This window comes from Ovis aries, chromosome 17 (assembly GCF_016772045.2).
Source record: "Ovis aries strain OAR_USU_Benz2616 breed Rambouillet chromosome 17, ARS-UI_Ramb_v3.0, whole genome shotgun sequence".
Lineage (NCBI taxonomy): Eukaryota > Metazoa > Chordata > Mammalia > Artiodactyla > Bovidae > Ovis > Ovis aries.
This window is the reverse complement of record NC_056070.1, coordinates 69,840,973-69,860,312: the sequence shown is the minus strand read 5'-3', so window position 1 is coordinate 69,860,312 and position 19,340 is coordinate 69,840,973. Positions and strand designations below refer to the sequence as shown.

At 50.2% G+C, this 19,340-nt stretch overlaps 1 long non-coding RNA gene across 2 annotated transcripts; it reads left to right on the top strand.

The window, feature by feature from the left end:
* The first annotated feature begins 114 nt into the window (after positions 1–114).
* On the top strand, positions 115–16,427 carry LOC105602949 (uncharacterized). Of its 2 annotated transcripts, XR_006056751.2 has the most exons (4): positions 115–258; positions 4,540–4,894; positions 11,470–11,562; positions 11,792–16,427. It is a non-coding gene; the product is annotated as an uncharacterized LOC105602949 (long non-coding RNA). The 2 variants fall into 2 exon arrangements; XR_003585588.3 differs by lacking the exon at positions 4,540–4,894.
* Positions 16,428–19,340: the final 2,913 nt, after the last annotated feature.

Genomic DNA, 19,340 nt, shown 5'->3' with positions numbered 1-19,340 from the left:
GCGCCAGCAGCCCCTAGGACCCCGCCCCGAAACCCCGCGCCAGCCAATTCCGGGGAGGGTCCCGCCCACACTCCCGCCCTATTGGGGAAATTCAATTTTGACTGCCACGCCCCTAGTGGAGGCCCCGCCCTTCGCGGGCCTTGGAAGTAGAGGATTGCAGTCTTGGGGCCACTGCTCTTGCAACCTTGGCTGGTCGAGTGGGCGTCGCTAGAAGGACGCAACTTTGCGCCAAAGTCGGGGAGGGCGCGCGAAGCCGGGGTAAGTGGCCCGGGATCGTACTATTCGCGGAGCCTTCGGCACAGCCTCTCTCCGCCCTCCTCTTTGTTCGCGAGGCCCTGTCCCCTCCCTCAGCTCCGCCCCCTCCTAGCTTCAGTGCCCGGGCTTGGCCGCTGCCCCCAGGCTGCTTTCAGGACACCTGGTCCAGGCCACCTCAGAGCAGGGACTAAGTGACCGGCAACACATTGACCCTACGTGGGGGCACCTCAGGGACAGCCTCAGATGGAGTAGGTCAATCACACACCACTTCCCCAGCCCACACACCTTTGCACACACATTCACCTTATCTGTCACTTCTCCCTGCCAAGCTCCTCAGGGTCGGCCTCTTGCAGCGCTGGGATTTTAAACTGGGAACACCAAGTCCAGAATCTCATTCAGTAAATGGAGGAAATTGAGGCCCTGAGAGAGCCGACATGCCCAAGACAACATAAGGAATAAATAAGGGGACCCCAGAGCTCAGACCCCCCACCCCACCCCGGGAAATACCACTCAGTCCCTTCTGCTAGAGATCAGGGTCCCTTCCGCAGGTCTCCCTGGAGACCAAAGGGAGTTGGAGCCTGGTAGGTGGCGTCTGGAGTCCTGTCTGTCAAATAATAACAATAATAATATAAACTCATTTATTTTGTACTTGCCATGTACCAGGCATATAATTCCTATGATGAACCCAAGATTACCGTCTCATTTTACAGCTGAGGACAACAAGTGATAGGTAGTGGAACTGTGATTCATACCGGAACGTTTTGAGTATAGAACCTGTGCTGTTAACCATTGTGATATGGGGTTGTGGGGAAGTGGCTTCAGCCTGTTGCATCAGGAGACTCAGCCCCACTGTCTAGAGCCTCTGTGACCATCCGCCACCACACCTCACCCCCATCTAGACAGAGGGGCAGTATCCACTCTGAGACTCTGTTAAAGACGTCAACTTATTTCACCCCCACATTCTTGAGAGGTGGTCCCATTTTACACATGGGAAAACCCCAGCGCTGAGAGGGAAGAGACTCCTTAAGGTCACATGGGAGGAGGAGCAAACAGAGCCCAATTTGGGCGCTTTAATTCGAGCAAGCCGCATCTAGTCTCTCTCTAGTCAGACTAGATGTAATTTTTAAAAATAAACTTTATTTTATTGTTACTATTACTATTTTTTTGGTTACGTGGGTTATGGGATCTTAGTTCCCTTGCTACGAATTAAACCCGGGCACTCTGGCAGTGAGAGCTCAGAATCCCAATCACTGCACCGCCAGGGAATTCCCAACCTAGATGCCCTTTTAATTTTCCAGGACGAGGGTCAGCACCCTCCAAGGTCAACTAGGTCCTATTCAAACCGCGCGCGCCCATTGGAACAGCCCCCTGGGGCGGGGCACAGGTAGGCCACCTGAGTGGCGGCCGTCTGCTCCAATGAATGGCCGTCTTCGTCCTAGCTCCGCTCCCCACCCCCAGCAGGGAGAAACGGCACGGGTGAGTCTCTGTGTGGACTTTATATGACACTCACGAGCTCACCAGTTCCTGGTAATACTGAAGATAAGCACGGGTCCCGTCCCCCCCATCCCCCGTCAAGCCCTCAGAGCTGGGGTCCTCCTCCGTTCTTACTTGCCTTCCCTTCCCATCTGAAAGGGGCGGGGCGAGATGGCGGTGAAATAAAGATCAAAGGGCGGCCCGTGAAGTCCTGGAGAAGCTTGCAGACAGAGTACAGGAAGGAGCAAAACGTCCCAAGAGGAGGACCCTGATGTTTACTGAGCACCTGCTGCATGCCTGACATGGGATTTAGCCGGTTGCAAATTGACCACGGAGCTAGATATGTATTAACCCAAATTCTACAGAGGAGGAAACTAAAGTTCACGGAAGTGAACTGAACGAACTTCCATTCAGTTCAGCTGAATGGCATTCAGCTGGTAATGCGATTCAGACTTGAGTGGAATTCTGTCCCATGCCAAAGCTTCTTTCGTTTCCCTTGCTGCCTCTAGGATTGAGGAAATCCTGGAAGACTTCTTAGAGGAGGTGATGTTGCAAACTGATCCATGAGGAAGGGTGCAAAGAAATCCATCCCACGGAGAAAAGGGAGAAAGACGTGAAAGGGTATTAGTGGCTAGGGAACAGTGTGAATAAGGCCAGAGGTTTGTAAGTGAGAAAAGGAGGCGAGAAAGGCTGTGGATAGAGCAGGAAATGGGGATGGAAGACCTTCCATTTGTGAAGGGCCCTGAATGCCAGGTGAGTAGGGTGAACACTGGGAGGCCTGGGCTTCAGTTGGTCCATCTATAAAATAAGGGTCTTGGACCAGCTCACTTGTGGCCCTCCCAGAAAGGGTTCAGATTCCTCTAGGTCCAACTCTAGACCAGCAGAGTGGGGAGTGGCTGGAACAGCTCGTGGGCCAAGGGTAATATTTGGCTCCAGTCTCTGAGTCTGAAAATAAATATTTTTACCAAGCTGGCAGTGCCAGATCCCTGCATCTCCCCGGCTTCCCCTCCCCCAATTCGGGGTCCTGCAGAGAAAGCCCAGTCCTGGGGTCAAGAAGCAAGAGGAGTGATGGGTTTTAGACCCGGCTGCAGCCCAGGTAAAATTTTCTTTCCCTTGGAGCCTCAGTTTCCTCATTTGCACAACGGGGTAGTTGTGGCCTGAGCTTTCTAAGCCCTCTCCCTATTGACTAAATAAGATACAATTCCAAGACTTCCAGGGAGACCCCACCTTGGGGATGTGTGCACAAAGGGCTCTAAGTCCAGTCGAGGCCGAGACCGTGGGCCTATTGGAGATCCAGAGGCTGCTGGGCACCAGGAGGAGTGAAGGGGTTAGAGCTGGGTCAGAGTTGGGCCTGCTCTTGAGGTCTCGCTGCCTCATGAGAGTAGGGGGAGAGATGGTATTTCGACTCTAAAAGTGGTAGAAGGGCTTCCTCTGTGGTCCAGCAGCCTTCCAATGCAAGGGGTTGTGGGTTTTGATCCCTGGTCTGGAAGCTAGGATCCCGCATGCCTCGAGGCCAGAAAAACAAAACATAAAACAGAAGCGATATTAAAAAATTTAAAACAGTTGTAGACAAAGAACCCTCACCTGCTGCTTGGCATGTGGAAGAGGTGCTAAGAGGGTACGGCATGAGAGAACAGGGAGGCAGATGGGACTCTGAGGATTCTGCTGGGGAAAGGCCATATAGGAGAGGCTGGAGCATGGGGGGTGGGGGACCTGGAGAAGAAGAACTGGTTCTTTCTGGGGTTGGCTGGACCCAAGGGCTGTGACCGTCTTCCTCCTGAGCAGAACTGGAGGCCGCCAAGGCCATGGCCTGCAGCCCCAGGAGTGGGGCTGGGGATCTGTTTGGCAAACTAGTTTGGCAAGGCTGTCTCCTCCATGATGTCATCCAGCCGTGGTGTTCTGTGTGCGGCAGGGTCAGATAAACGTCTGGGCTTGGAGGAGAAGGGGCCCTGGGCCCAGGTGCTGAGGGGCGGGGAAGGAGTGACCCTTCAGTGTAGGAAACTGGGAGACAAGTGAGCCCTGAAGAAGAGAAGCGGGCCTGAGACACCCACTGGGCTGTGATGAACCCCAGAACAGCCTCCCCAACAAAGGAGAGGATTCTGAATGGGCCAGCCTGGACTTCCTGTGACTTCCGGGAGTTCCCTGATGCCTGGTGTCATCTAGGCTTATCGCAGGGGCCCTGTATAACTGCTGGCCAGTGGGTTGGAACCATGAAAATACATGAGTGGCAGTTTTATTTTTACTACGAGCCTCATGGCTTGAACCCCGTGAGGTAGAGCTCCATCATATACAGAAGAGGAGACAGGCTCGGCGAGGCCAAGCCACACCAGCACCTCACACAGGATTGGAACCCAGAACCCTTGATCTTAACCACGGTACCCTGCCACCTACCACTTGGGATCTCTGCCCACATGGTGCCTTACATATTTTTTAACTGCTTGTGAGCACAGCAGCTGAATCACGGCGTCATAGAATGCTAGATGCCCACCTCGTGGTCTAGGTAGGTAATTAGTCCTAGAGAGGTCAAGGAACAGGCTTCAGGTCACACAACAATTTGGAGGTGGAACTACTCTGTACCCCAGATCCCCACCCTCCCCAAATCCTTGTTTCTCCCTCAAGGCCTGGCACACCCATGCACGAAATAGTAGTTACTAGCACATATTGAGACCCTATATGTGCCATTCAGTCATTTATCATCACCACAGCCATGAGAGGTATATGCTAAGATTATATCCATTTTACAGATAAAGAAGCTGAGGTTCAGGGACTTTCTTGGTGGTCCAGAGGTTAAGAATCTTCCTTGCAATGCAGGGGACATGTGTTTGATCCCTAGTCAGGAAACTAAGATTCCACCTGCTGTGGAGCAACTAAGCCCGTGCGCCCTAACTCTAGAGAGTCTGTGTGCTACATCGAAGGATTCCACATGACCCAACGAAGACCCTGCATGTTGCAATTAAGACCTGACACAGCCAAATAAAAGAAATGAATATTAAATAAAAGAAAGAAACTGAGGCTCAGAGAGGGGAAGTCATTTGCCCAAGTTGACACAGCATGTTGGTGGTAGGGCTGGAATTTGAACCAATCCCTTGGTGGACCCAAGAAGCCTCACTGGAGGCACGAAGACCTCTGGACAGGAGGGTGGACGGCCCCTTCGCAGGCTCCCGAGGTAAGAGGTGTCCAATTTATAGTTTCCACACAGGCCTGGCCTCCCCGGGGCGGGCAGAAAAGTGCTGAGGCTGTAGAAATGCTCTGAACCTTCCCAGAGGAGGCAGCCACGGTGGGAGGGAGTGTTTGGTGCAAACCTCAGAGCCAAGTGTAGACGTGGCGGCTGGGGCCGCTGCAGGCGAGGGAAGGCAGGCAGGGTGGGGCCCCAAATCGAACTGGCCTCTCAGCAGCGTTCCAGCCATCCGCCAGCCAGGTCTGGCCCTGCCCGCCCTTCTAGCTCCTCATCTGGATTTGAGATGAGGACGCTGGGCCTAATAAAAGCAGAATGGTAGCAAAGGCAGGGCCTGGAACCACAGCCAGCGGGACGCTAGGATCCCCCATCATCTCATGCTGGCCTGGAACAGGTTTCTGAATATTTAAAATAATAACTGCTTATGAAGTGGACACATGTACCAGGCATTGTGCTAAGGTCAGCCCATGGTAACTCATTTATTCCTCATGATCACCCCAATGAGACAAGACTCTTATTAGCTCTATTTGGTGATAGAGAAACTGAGGCACAGAGAGTTAAGCAACTTGCCCCTGTTGGTTGTAACAGTGTCTTACTGTTAAGCACACCCATGTCCATCCCGGGCTCCATGCTAAGCACTTTCCATGTGTTTTCCCATTTGAGGAAAAGGCATGAAGCATCCTAGGCAGATCAGCAGTTATTTAGATGATGAAAAAAAATGAGATCCAGAGAGAAAAGGGACTTGCCTGAGGTCACATGGCTGCAAGGGGCCACTCAGACCCAGGACGCTAATACTAGAGAGAGTAAGACCTTGGCTTCTGGAATTAAGCCAGACCTAAGTACGCTGGTGACATCACGGATCCTTAGCTGTGTGGCCTCGGCAAGTCACATCACCTGCCTGAGCTTCTGTTTTCTCCTCTGTAAAATGGGGGTTTGGTTGACATGATACTAACACCACCTGCCAGCTATTAAGCCCAGCTTGGGAATAGTAGGTCATTTACGTCACCCGTTTAGTTTGTGCATTGCTGGGCTGTGCTTAGTCGCTCAGCTGTGTCCTACTCTTTGTGACCCCAAGGACTCTAGCCTGTCAGGCTCCTCTGTCCATGGGGAGTCTCCAGGCAAGAATACTGGAGTGGGTTGCCATGCCCCCCTCCAGGGGATCTTCCCAACCCAGGGATCGAACCCAGGTCTCCCGCATTGCAGGCTGATTCTTTACCATCTGAGCCAGTAGGGAAGCCCAAGAATACTGGAGTGGGTAGCCTATCCCTTCTCCAGGGGAACTTCCCGACCCAGGGATCAAACCAGGGTCTCTTGCATTGCAGGTGGGTTCTTTACCAGCTGAACTACCAAAGAAGCCACTAGTTTGTGCATACCCTCATTCAGTTCTCACAACAGCACCCTGTGGTTTGTAGCTTTTCATTCAAAGCATGGTCAGCAACTTTGGCATCTCCTAGGAGCTTGTTGGAAATGCAGAATCTCAGGCCTCGCCCCAGACCACTGAATCAGGATCTGTATTTTAACATGACTCTCAGGGGGGTTCATGACCACAGGAATCAACTGGGTGATGAGGGTGGGGAGGTGTCCCTTACACCTGAATGTCCCTAGAAGAGCGGCTGCCTCCGTGATCTCCAGGAGAAAGATGTTCCCCAGGGTCCACTGAGAAGAGGTCAGTGAAATCAGCAGTCTTGGGCTGCTGTTACTGATTCTTGCTTAGGTGCTGGCTGGGGAGGGGTCAGCCCACAGCAGACTGCTCCTCACGTAGCCGATGGGCTTGGGAAATCTGGCTTGTGACCTGCCAGGGAGGAAACTACTCAGGACTCTGGAGGGAATCTACTATACGCTGCTGGATTCCTACTTAAGGGACATTTTTAAAAAATTTTCTTCTAAGGTTTTTTTTTTTTTAATGTGGACCACTTTTACAATCTGTATTGAATTTGTTACGATATTGCTTGTTTTATGTTTTGGTTTTTTGGCCTCAAGGCAACTGGGATCCTAGATCCCTGATCAGGGATTGAACTCGAACCCCCTGCATTGGAAGGCAAAGTCTTAACCACTGGACGACCACGGAAGTCTAGGGGACTCTATTTTGAAAGGTTCATCTGCTTGGCTGAAGGAAGGCAGAGGGTGGCCTGGGCGGATGTTGGAGCTGGGACCTTCACTCCGCCTGCTCCGATCCAGGCAAGCAGTTCCTAAAAAGCTGCCCTCAGGGCCTGAACTGGGACCAGCCATATTCACTCGGCCCTGCAGGAGTTCCAAAGCACTTTCACCCTTTATCGTTTTTGATCTTCATAACAATCTTATACAAATATGTAAACAAACAAAAAGAACAAAACCACCAGTCAAGCATGGAAGTTTCTTGCCTTTAAAGAAGGGTGAAGTGCAATCCCAGGAGTGTTGCTACTTGTACCTCCTTCTTAGTTTGTTAAAATCCTGTTCTCAAATTAAAGGTGCTGTTGGATCAAGAGGCTGTGTCAGGGGTGAGTCCATTCTTGCACATTATAAAGCTGTTCATTTAAAACATGCCTGTGTAGATTTCTCAGTAAGACACAAGTATCCACGCAGGCTTATTCAATACTCTCTGGAGCTCAAGAGTTTCCCTTTAAGGGCCAGAGCACTACTGGAGGAAGCCAATTCGTCCATCTCCCATTGCTGCCATTGGAGAAGGGATCTCCTGCCCGCCACCCGCAGGTCCCAAGCATTACTCAGTACCACGAGGCAGCTCCCCAAATTGCAGACAGACGCTCTAGGAAGAAACTGTCAGTCTCTGCAAGGCTTGCCTTGTGTCTCCAAAACTTATTAAGTGACATCATAAGGCCTGGCAAATAGGATGAGGGAGTCTGACCAGTGAGGACAGACAGAAGCCTGCAGGCACAGATGCAAAAGGGTGTTGAAAGAGTTTGTCGCTCAGTCGTGTCCAGCTTTTTGCGACCCCATGGACTGTAGCCCACCAGGCTTCTCCATCCCTGGAATTCTCCAGGCAAGAAATACTGGAGTCAGTATCCATTTCCTTCTCCAGGGGATCTTTCCTACCCAAAGACTGAACCCAGGTCTCTTGCATTTTGGGCAGAGTGTTTATCATCTGAGTCACCAGGGAAACCTCCAAGCAGAACAGAAATGGAGACTGCCAGGAGGCAGAGATGAGGACAGTGCTGAGTGCTTTGAAGAGAGAATGAAAAACCCTAGTTAGCTTTACAGAACACGTTCATAAGCAGGGTCCTCCTCCAGCCTCAGCAGCCTTGAGTGGCAAAATGTAATCACACCCAATTCACAAATGAGGATCCTAAGGTCCTGCAAGGTCACTGAGCTACACTTAACTGAGCCATGTATCTTAGACCTGTGCTTGTACATGAGTGAATAGTTGGTGTTTGTTGAATAAAAGTGGAAAGTGTGCCTTACATAGCACCTTTAAAAAGAACTGTAGGGATTCCCTTGGCAGTCCAGTGCCCACTGCAGGGGGCACAAAGATTCCACATGCTATGGGCACTGCGGCCAAAAAATAAAAAGAGTTGTAAATGATGAGAACTTTACATTTTTAGATAGTCTTAAGTATCTTCCCACCAGATACTAATTGCAAAGATACCCTTTACCACAGAGAAACTTCCTTAAAACAAGCGATATATATATATATCAGTTATAAAAAAGAACAAAATTTTCTCATTTTCAGGAACATGGATGGACTTGGAAGTCAATACACTAAGTGAAATAAGTCCAGCAAAGTTTAACACTGTATGATGTTACGCGTATGTGGAATGTAAAAAACATAATGGGGCTTCCCTGGTGGCTCAGACAGTAAAGAGTCTGCCTGCACTGCAGGAGATCCGGGTTTGATCCCCGGGTTGGGAAGATCCCCTGGAGAAAGAAATGGCAACCCACTCCAGTATCCTTGGCTGGAAAATTCAACGGACTGAGGAACCTGGTGGGCTACAATCCATGAGGTCACAAAAAATAAAGAAGCAGACTCACAGATACAGAGAACAAACTAGGGGGTACTAGTTGGGGGACAACGTAGGAATGGGCGGTATTGGGTGTAAGACAGGCTTTTGAGGATGGATTGTAGAAGACACAGAGAATACAGCTAAAGTTTTGTAATAATTATAAATGTAACATTTACAATTGTATAAAACATTTTTTTAAATTAGATAAACTATAAAAATCTTGACAAAGTGACCCATTAATAGATAGCTCCTTTGGATGACACCTTCTCTACCAATGCTCATTTTTCTCTTCTAATTTGAGAGAATATTTCAAATCTCTGTATATTCCAGATTATTCTCACCTCGAAAGCCACCTCTCCCAAGAAGCTCTATATAATCTCTACCGCTAGAAGTTCCGTCTTCCTCCCTTGATATCCCACGACCCTTACTGGCACCTCTCTTAAGGCACTTACCACCTCGTGGTGGACATCTATGGTATGGTCCGCCCAGCCCCACTGTCCAGCTCTTTTTCCTCTCTCCCTGACTCCAACCATGACGTTCTTACTGGGAGCCACCATGTTGTTACAGATCACACTCCAAGTGATACTTGATTGGTCTAGCGGGTAGACGTCTGACTCTGCTGGGCCAATCGGACACTTAGTTCCAGAGGGGGACTGGCACTGAGTCCCTCCCCCACTGGAACTGAGAAATTCATTGGTCTGTTCCTGGCTCCTAGAGCCTTGAGACAGGAAATATGGAAGCCATTGGCCATCGTGTTCTCTGACACATGGAGGAACTCTGTCTGCAACTAGAGAGAGAAGATGGCTAACACAGCAAAAGAAGGAGGGAGAGAGAGCTGGTTCCATCTGGCTTTTTTGCTTGGATTTGTGTGTTTTTGTTTGTTTAAGTAGCAGATTAATTTCTCACAATTTTGGAGACTGGGAAGTCTGAGATCAGGCTGCTAACATGGCTGAGTTTTGATGAAGGCCTATTTCTTGGATTGAGACAGCAGCGTTCTGACTGTATTCTTACTTGGTAAGACCAAAGAGAGGACTCTGATTCTATCTGCTCTTGAAGCTTTCCATCGTTTCCAGGAATAGTTGATTGGTTGGTTGGCCCTGCTGTCTACTAGGTAACTCTCAGAATCCAATCTTCTGATAAAATCCCCTTCCAATAAATCTTTATTAAGGTAGCCAGCATAGTTTCCTGTGGCTTTCAATCGAAAGATACTCAGAGTATAACTACTCTGAGTTATTTACATGAATGTTTGCTCTCTCCCACTCATCTGGGGATTGCCAAATGTCCATCTTAGATACAGTTCTGCCTGGCCTGCAGCTAGTGAGAGAACTAGGACAGTTACGTACAAAGATAATCTTCAAAAATTACTAAATTCTGAGATTAGTCCTTTTCAAATTTTATGGTGACAGAAAGTAATGCTTTATTTTACCTTTTCTTTAATGTTCTTTGACAAATAACAAAGTGTTGGCAACTGTGTGCCTCTTTCAGGGATGTGAAATCCCAGAGTCTGGGGAACGCCATCCAGGTATTGATTCCTTTGGCAGGGCCCTTGCCTGGCTCCTCCTGAAGCTCCTGGCATAGCACAGGGTCGGAGATGCCTCCAGAAATGAGTGAGATGAGCTAATGGGTTTAGAGAGCAGTTCTGGTCTCCTGCCTGTGACGAGATGATCTGATTTCAAACTATTACAGGTTGCTCGTTCTATTCTTTTATGATTTTTCAAAGGAAGCTTCATTTTTTAAAATTTATGGATTCATTTCATTTCGGGCTGTGCTGAGTCTTCTTGGCTGTGCGGGCTTTTCCCCTGTTGCGGCAGGCAGGGGCTACTCCCTAGCTGCAGTGCACGGGCGTCTCACTGCAGTGGTATCTTGCGGAGCTTGGGCTCTAGGCGCCTGGCCTGCAGTAGTCGCAGCACGTGGGCTCAGCAGTTGTGGCACACCGGCTTAGTTACTCCAAGGCACAAGGGATCTTCTTGGACCAGGGATCGAACCTGTGTCTTCTGCATTGTCAGGCAGATTCTTTACCGCTGAGCCACCAGGGAAGCCCCCCTCCCCGCCCCAGTTTCTTTATATATTTGCATAATGCCTCACTAGACTTGCCTGACTTTTCCTTTTAAGTGGACATCAGATCATTTTCCCCGTTATCCTAATTGTCAAGGAGTGGCGTGGCTAGGAGGAAAGCTCACAACGAGCTCACTGTGGTGGGAGAGAACACTGGAATGGGATTCAGATGGCACTGTAGTCCAACCCTGGGTTCCGCTCCGGCTGGTTGCAAGGTCTTAGGCAACCTGCTTCATTTCTGTGAGCCTCGGCGTCCCCATCTGTGAAACGGGAATGATGTCTAGCCTACCTTCTGTACAGGACTGATAGGGGCTGAGTAAGGCCCTGGCAGCAATTTGGGAATTGGATGTGGAGGAAACAGGTACCGAGCATTGTTTTACAGGAGCTGTGGGGGCATTGGGTAGGGAAATGATGAAGAAATAGAAATGGAATTCAGGGGCGTGCAGGGGAGTGGCAAAGGGCTTCTAGCTAGTCCTGGCTCTGTCTGTTAGTTGCATGTGACCTCAGCTCTCTGTGCCTCAGTTTCTTTATCTGGTCCCACTGTCAGGAAGTAACTCTTCCTGATCCTTCACACAGGGCATCGAAGTATGCGGACAGCTAGTTGGAGAGAGAGGAGCACTCCAAGGGGCGGAGTCTGCATGAGGAAGGCTTGCAGTTAGGAATTACTGGGTAAGAAATACTGGTCTCACGTGTTTTGTTTCATGGGGAGAATCATAAGATTGGTTTGGTCAAAACGCTTGGTTATGGAAAACTCGAACAAACTTTTGTGGCCAGCCTGATACTTCTCTATCGTGATGAGAATTAAACAAGGTAATGCAGGCAGAGGACTTAGCACTGGCTGGCACATTGCAGACTTGGTGATGATGCTTGTCCTTGCTGCTCTTGTTTTATTTCACAGGTGAGGAAAATGGAGCCTCCGAGAAGGTGTTGCGGCCAGCCCAGGCACACAGCCGTCAGTGGTCGAGCAGGATTTGAATCCACGTCTTCCTGACTCTGAGGCCAGGCTCTGAACCACTGTGTTCCAGTCACCCCATTGTGGGGCCTCTACTCCAGACCCCAGCTGCCGGCCTGACTCAGCAACTGTGGGTGGCCTCGCTCCAGTGCGTGGGCAGCAGAGCCAGTGAGAAGCCTCCCGGTTCCTTGAAAACCAAATATGGCCAGAGCAGGCCCTCGGAGGTCCGACCCCTAGGCTGGGCCTGCTCCCGCCTGCTCCTCTGTGCTGTGGGGCCCTGCTCGCTGCGCAGCCTCCTGGCTCTGCCCCAGAGGACTCTGGGAGAGTAGAGGCCCATCCAGATCCCCCTCTTTATAGGATCTTGTTGAGCAGGTTACTGAAGGAGAACACGCGAGACCGTGTCTCCTCTGTGCTGTGGTGCTTCCCAGCTCCAAGCCTTTGCTCACACAGTCCTCTCCGCCCAGACTTCCTCTGCCTCTCTAGCCAGCTCTTATGCTTTCTTTGGTGCCCAGCGTGAGCTGTCAGGACCTGTGTGACCTGGAGTAAATCTCTCATCCTCTCCATCCATCCGTCAATCCATTCACCCATCCTTCCATCCAGTGGGCACTTACCAGGTGCCAAGCACTTTGACATATCGCTCCTTCCAGACTAGAAGCTCCTTGAGAGTTGCAGACCAGAGGTAGAAGATAATTGTTTAGCTCATATCCATGGGCCAAGTCTTGTCCGTACCGTAGTCCTGGTGAGGCTCTTATCACGATCACCCCCTCTTCACAGTTGGAAAGACTGTGCTCAGTGTAGTTCAGTCGCTCAGTCGTGTCCGACATTTGCGACCCCACGGACGGCAGCACGCCAGGCCTCCCTGTCCATCACCAACTCCTGGAGCGTACTCAAACTCATGTCCATTGGGTCAGTGATGCCATCCAGCCACCTCATCCTCTGTCGTCCCCTTCTCCTCTTGCCTTCAATCTTTCCCAGCGTCAAGGTCTTTTCCAATGAGTCAGTTCTTCCCATAAGGTGGCCAAAGTATCAGAGCTCCAGCTTCAGCATCAGTCCTTTCAATGACTATTCAGAACTGATTCCTTTAAGAATGACAGGACTCCTTGCCGTCCAAGGGACTCTCAAGCGTCTTCTCTGACACTGTACTCAGACAGTGGATGTCCAAAGGACTCAGCAGAGGGGACTTGCCTGGTGGTCCAGTGGTTAAGAATCTGCCTTGCAATGCAGGGGACGAGGGTTCAATCCCTGATTGGGAAACTAAGATCCCACACGCTGAGGAGCCAAAAGCCCACAGGCTACAACTAGAGAGTCTGTACGCTGCCATGGAAGATCCCATGTGCCAAAACTAAGACTCAACACAGCCGCATAAATAAAGAAATAGGTATTTAAAACAAATACACCCCCCACCCCAGACTCAACAGAGATGAGTAGAGGTGAGGCTCGAACCCTGACCTGTTGGACTCTGGAGGCCAGATTCGTGGCCACTAGGCAGTGCTGCCCACTCCCCGTGGAGGGCTGGAGGCGGTGAGAGCTGGGTTCTGGGGAAGGGCTGGGACCACTTCTCTCTCAGCTCCTGGCTCTCGAGTAGTCTCCTTAATCCAGCGCCTTTCCGGTCTGGAGGCAGCTGTTCCTCACTTGCCTTCCCTGCTCAGCCCCTGTGACCAGAGGTGGTATGACGCTTGCTAGGGTGGCTGGGGGAGGATTAATTTTTTTCCCTTGCCTCCCCCTGACTGAGACGTTGAGAATGCCTATCCCATCTCAGCTTTCCAGGTGGTGCTAGTGGTAAAGAACCCGCCTGCCAATGAAGGAGTCATAAGATGCTGGTTCGATCCCTGGGTTGGGAAGGTCCCCTGAAGGAGGGCATGGCAACCCACTCCAGTATTCTTGCCTGGAGAATCCCATGAACAGAGGAGTCTGGCAGGCTACAGTCCATAGGGTCACAAAGAGTTGGACAAGACTGAAGTGACTTAGCATGCATAGCGTGCACGTCCCATCTCAGAGCCTACAAAGTCCTTTTCAAGATCACCAGTGTTTCACCTCAGCCCTGCAGGGGAGGCAGGGCAGGGAGGCCCTTCCTCATAGTTCCGCTGGGGGAACTATGGCCCGGGCACATCAGGAGGCGGCCCGGCTGTGCCTGCAATCTTTTGCTTCAAGGAATAGAGTGTGGAATTGTCTGCTCGATCTTTCCTGAAGCCCTGGTCTGAGGTACTTAAGAGTCTGACAGAGACTCCAGCTCTGCTACCCACTAGCTGTGCAGCCTTATGGGAGTCGCTTCACCTCTCTGAGCTTCAGTCTCCTCCTCTGAAACACGGGAGGAGTGCATCTTGGCATGCACGCGTGCTCGTACCCATTGGAGAGAGGCTGGGAGGCTGAAGTGAACTAATGCTCGCGAAGCACGGAGCCTGGAACATAGTGGGTGCTCAGACAATGAGGTTATTATTGTTCTAAGTGCATAACATGGACTATCAGATCAGGAGGCTCATCCAGGCCGAGGGTAATAGTCCCTAACATTCCTTTATCATTGCTGTGTACCAGACTCGTTCATCAGAACAACATCCCTATAATTCAGTGCTTCAAGGAACGGAGTGTGAATTGTCTGCTGGATCTTTCCTGAGGCCATGATATGAAATACTTAAGAGTCTGACAGATCCCAGCTCTGCTACCCAACCAGCTCTGCAGCCTTGTGGGAGTCACTTCACTCTCTGAACCTCAGTCTCTTCCTCTGAAATATGGGGGCAGTGCTAGCAGCCATCTGAAAGAGGTCGGGAAGATGAACTAATGAACTAATTTTACAGATGGGGTAACTGAGGCTCAGAGAGGGAAAATGACTCGCCCTGACTCCCTGCCCAGTGAGGGGAAGAGCCTGGGCGTTTACTCAAGTCCGTGTCGACAACATCAGCTGGGGTCCACTGTGCTGGATTCTTCATCTCCCTCACGCTAAGGCCCAGAAAGGGAAAGAGAGTTACTCAGGGCCCCACAGCAGTTGAGGGTGGGTCAGACCACATTACAGAGGACTTTTCCATTCTGGCAGCTCCACATGGATCTGGATAGTTCTCCAGCCCTAGGGCTAAAAATAATACATTCACAGTCCTCAGAACTCAGGTCTGGGGGTCTCATCCACAATCTCAGGTTGCCCCCCAGATCCCATCTCCCCCAGACACCCCATCATTATCCCTTCCCCACCGCAAGCTTTCCACATGGACCCCCCCAACCTTTGAAAAAAAAAACAACAGCTGCAACTTTGGCCAAAGAAAACTCATTGATGCCCACAAACCAGCCAGCCAGGGAGGAGGCTGCCCTGGAATGTTGGAGGGGGGTCATCAAGCTGTTTGTGAGCTGGCCAGCCGGGAAATAAGAGCAGCTACCATTTTTGGGGAAAGCCATAACTCCGTCTATGGGAAAGGATCCAGGGCAGGCCAGTTCAGAGGGTCCGGCCTCAGTTTCCCCTTCATCACCACCATGGCATTTATGGGGTCTGAATAACTTCAGCCATTGATTCAGCAAATATCGGTTGGGTGCCTGCTATGTGCCAGGCACTGAGCTGGCTGCTTGAGGGCACAGTGGGGTGAGAGCTAAGCCCTATCCTCCAGGACTGACTTTCCAGCAGAAGGCAATCTCTCGGTAACTTTCTCAAAGAACCAGAGCCTGGTGGTCCAGGCCCACAATGCTAGATCAATACTCTTGGGTCTGGATGGGTTTCAGAATTCAGAAATTTGAGGGATCTTAAATGGTGATTGGGTGGGGTCTGGGCCCACTCATTCCAATCAAACATACAGATATTGCTGTAGTGAGAAGTGTGAGCATTGATAAATAAAAGTTCTACCCAGCTTCAGTTCGTTTGGGTCAGATTTTGCCTCCAAATGAGTTTTCTCAGAGTCTACAGAAAAGCTCTTGGTTGTCTAGGTGCTCTGGACTATGGTGTGGAAGATAGGTGTTAAGGACCTGATTCCTCTCCCCATTATACAGATGAGAAAACTGAGACACGGGGCAGAGGAATCACAGGCCCAAGTTCCTGGAGCAAGCAAATGGTAGGTGGGAGTGCCGGTCTCAGTGACTCTAAATTTAGAGCTTGCCACCGCCAGGGACCCTGGCTGGGAGAGAAGCAGGGACGGAGGAGAGAAGTTTCCTTGGCTCAGCCTCCATGGCCCAGCAGCCAGTTCTGCCAGGAAGGAGTTAAGCCCCACCTGGGCCTCAGCCAGGCCTCTGCACCACGTCTCCTCGCAGGGCCTGCCTGTCTGGGGCCTGTTTACCAGGCTGCGCTTGCATCACCGGCTTCGACGCGCAGTGCAAACACACTCACATTCTTGGGTCATGAGAAATGCACAGTTGCGGTGACATCATGCCCAGAGAGGAGGTTTTTGCCAGCCTCCTGCTGCCCACAGTCAGAGCTGTTTAATTAGCACTCTTAACTGGAACTCTTGTCTTCCTATAAAAACCAACTGGAGGAACTCTCATGGGTGGAGATGATGGGGGTTGGAGTGTGTGTGTGTGTTTTAAGGGATAAAAATAGCCCATCTGGGACTCCTTTTGGGGTATTTGTAAGTATTAACGCATCACTGTTTATATTAAATCTATGTCACTCGGACATTTTCGTCTGAATCTGGCTTGGAGATGGGACCAGAGAAACCACCCATGTCCTTTTGTTCCCCCTAGTTTTTCCTTTTGGGGGAGACACGTAGGCCAAGTGAAAGGGCCCTTGGAGACCATTCAGACCAACCTTTCATTATGCAGCCAAGGAAAGGGAGGCCCAGAGAAGGCAGGCCTTCCCTGAGGTCACACGGCAAGTGTCCATGTCCCCACCCTGTGCACACATTTTGCAGCATTGCCCTCACCTCCCCAGCTTTGGTTTTGTGAGTTGGCTTTTCAGGGTGTTGAGAAGAGAGGTGCTTCTGGCTAGAAGCTTCTAGGTGTGTTTGAGATTAGAGTGGAGGTGATGGTGGTGGTGGTGGGAACAGAGAAGAGTGATTGGGACACAGGAGACCTCAACCTCACCCACCTGCCTCCCCAACAAAACCTCATCCAGGCTTGGAAATGTCTGTTCCTCTCCCTAGACGGTCCCAGTCTCCTTTTGCCCAAGAAATACTCTCATTGGCCTCCTTTTCCTGACTATTGAAGACTTATTTCCCACAGAGGGGGTGCTAGAGTTTTAGCAAATGAAAATAGAAGACACTCAGTTAAGTCTGACGTTCAGACATACAAAAAGTAGTGTTTTCATACAAAGATGTCTCGTGCGTTTTTGTTTTGTTTTTTTTGCTATACTGCATAACTTGTGGAAACTTAGTTCCCCAACTAGGGATTGAACTTGTACCCTTGGCAGTGACAGCAGGGAGTCCTATTCCAGGGAATTCCCTGTCTCATGCATACTGAGACAGAGAGTTATCTGGCAGCCCTACTCTCTTTCATCCTTGTCATCATGACTGTGGCTGACACTCTCAACCATCTTCCCATCAGCTTCCTTCTCCTTCCTCATTAACTGAGCCCTATTTTGTCTGGAGCCGCGTTGTGTCCCAGGCGATGAATCATATGCATATAAGCTAGTCCTGACAACTCCGGTCTCCTTTACTTTCCCAAATTCCCCTGCAGTCAAGGATGATCTGGTGACTGCAAGTTTCTTGACACCTTCCTTTTCAAAAAGAAGAAGCTCACTCCCTCTTCTTGAATATAGGCTGGACTTCCTGACTCATTTCAAAGAGTGACTTCCAAGGCTAGGTCACAAAAACCATTGTTGCCCTGCTCTCTTGGATGACTCAGTCTGGGGGAAGTTAGCTGCCATGTTGTGAGAACACTCAACAGCCCTGAGGAGAGGCCCATGTGGGAAGAACTAAGTCCTCCCACCAACAGCCAGCACCAACATGCCAGGCTCATGGGTGAGTGGCTCCAGCCCCAGTCAAGCCTTCACGTGATTACAGTATGGGCCAATATTCTGACTGCATCATGAGCCAGGGAGATACTTGTATCAATCATAGTTTTAATTTTCTATGTTTTATGATGTTTTAATATCTTTGGGGACTTTGGTGTCTGGGAAGAGACTGCCCCTCCCAAGCCCAGCTCATTCCTAGACACAGTAAACAGCTTGTCCATGAGCCTGCTCTTCATGTACAGACCAACCAACTCTGAGTCCATATCCCCAACTATCTCCTTATCTAACTGTCACATACCAAACCAATATTTCCTGTGCTGTAAGTCAACCCAGGGAGGGCCAGGCACTGGACAGCAAGGGGCAGTCCCTACACCCCCAAAGCCCACTGGAATTTTTCAAGCTAGCCAGTCCTAAGCTGTTTACTCTGCCCTGGTTTGCCCTTTCCGCAGAAACCCCAGTAAAGGCTGTGCTCTTGAGCTTCTCTTCCCTCTCTGCCTCCTGACTGACACTGGTGCTTTCACCTGTAGCTCTTCATGGCACACTATATCTTCTGTTCCTAGGGGCACTGTTCAGTTCAGTTCAGTTCAGTCACTCAGTCATGTCCAGCTCCTTGCGACCCCATGAATCGCAGCACGCCAGGCCTCCTAACCATCACCAACTCCAGGAGTTCACTCAGACTAGCATCCATCGAGTCGGTGATGCCATCCAGCCATCTCATCCTCTGTCGTCCCCTTCTCCTCCTGCCCCCAATCCCTCCCGGCATCAGTCTTTTCCAATGTAAGTAACATTAAACTTTTCTTTCAATGGTGTTGACTTCTCCATGCTGGCACACAGTTACCTTTATAAACTGAGTCAGGCACAGATCACTCCGGAGAGATCCTTATCTAGAACCACCCCCACTAAGCCATTCCTGGATACTTGACTCACAGAAACTTCTAGAGATGGTAGATGTTTACCGCAGCAGCTAGGTTTTGGGTAATTTGTTTTACAGCAGTGGATTACTAATGCAGATGGTCATGTGACCTAGTTCTGGCTAATGAGACGTAAGAGAAAACATACTGAGATGCTTCTAGGAAGCTTCCCTGATGAAAGAATCAGAAGGAAGAGGAGAACTCAGGGGAATGGTTACAAGGATGATGGTTACAGAAGTGATAGCCATCCTGGGACCATGAGGTTCTCAAATATAACGATGAAGGAGTGAAAAAGTAGGAAGAATCCATGTCTTTCATGACATCATTAAGCTGCTGGAACAACTCTGTGGTCTCCTGCGTCCAGATTTGTAGACAAGCAAACAATAAATATTGGAGTAGGAAATGGCAACCCACTCCAGTATTCTTGCCTGGAACAAACTATGGGCAGAGGAGCCTGGTGGGCTACAGTCCTTGGAGTCCCAAAGAGTTGGATAGGGTTTAGTGACTGAATGCAGACAATAAATACTTTTGTAGTTTGCGCCACTGTGTCCTACCACTTGCAGCTTAATGCCTCTCTAGCTGATAGAATGCGCACGCCCAATAGCATCTCACTTAATGGGAGTAACTTTGTTCAATGACTTCATTATCTAGGCTCTGAAATGGAGAGAAAAGGACATCTGAGCACCAACACCAGCATCACAGTGTCCACCTTACTCTTGGGTAAGCT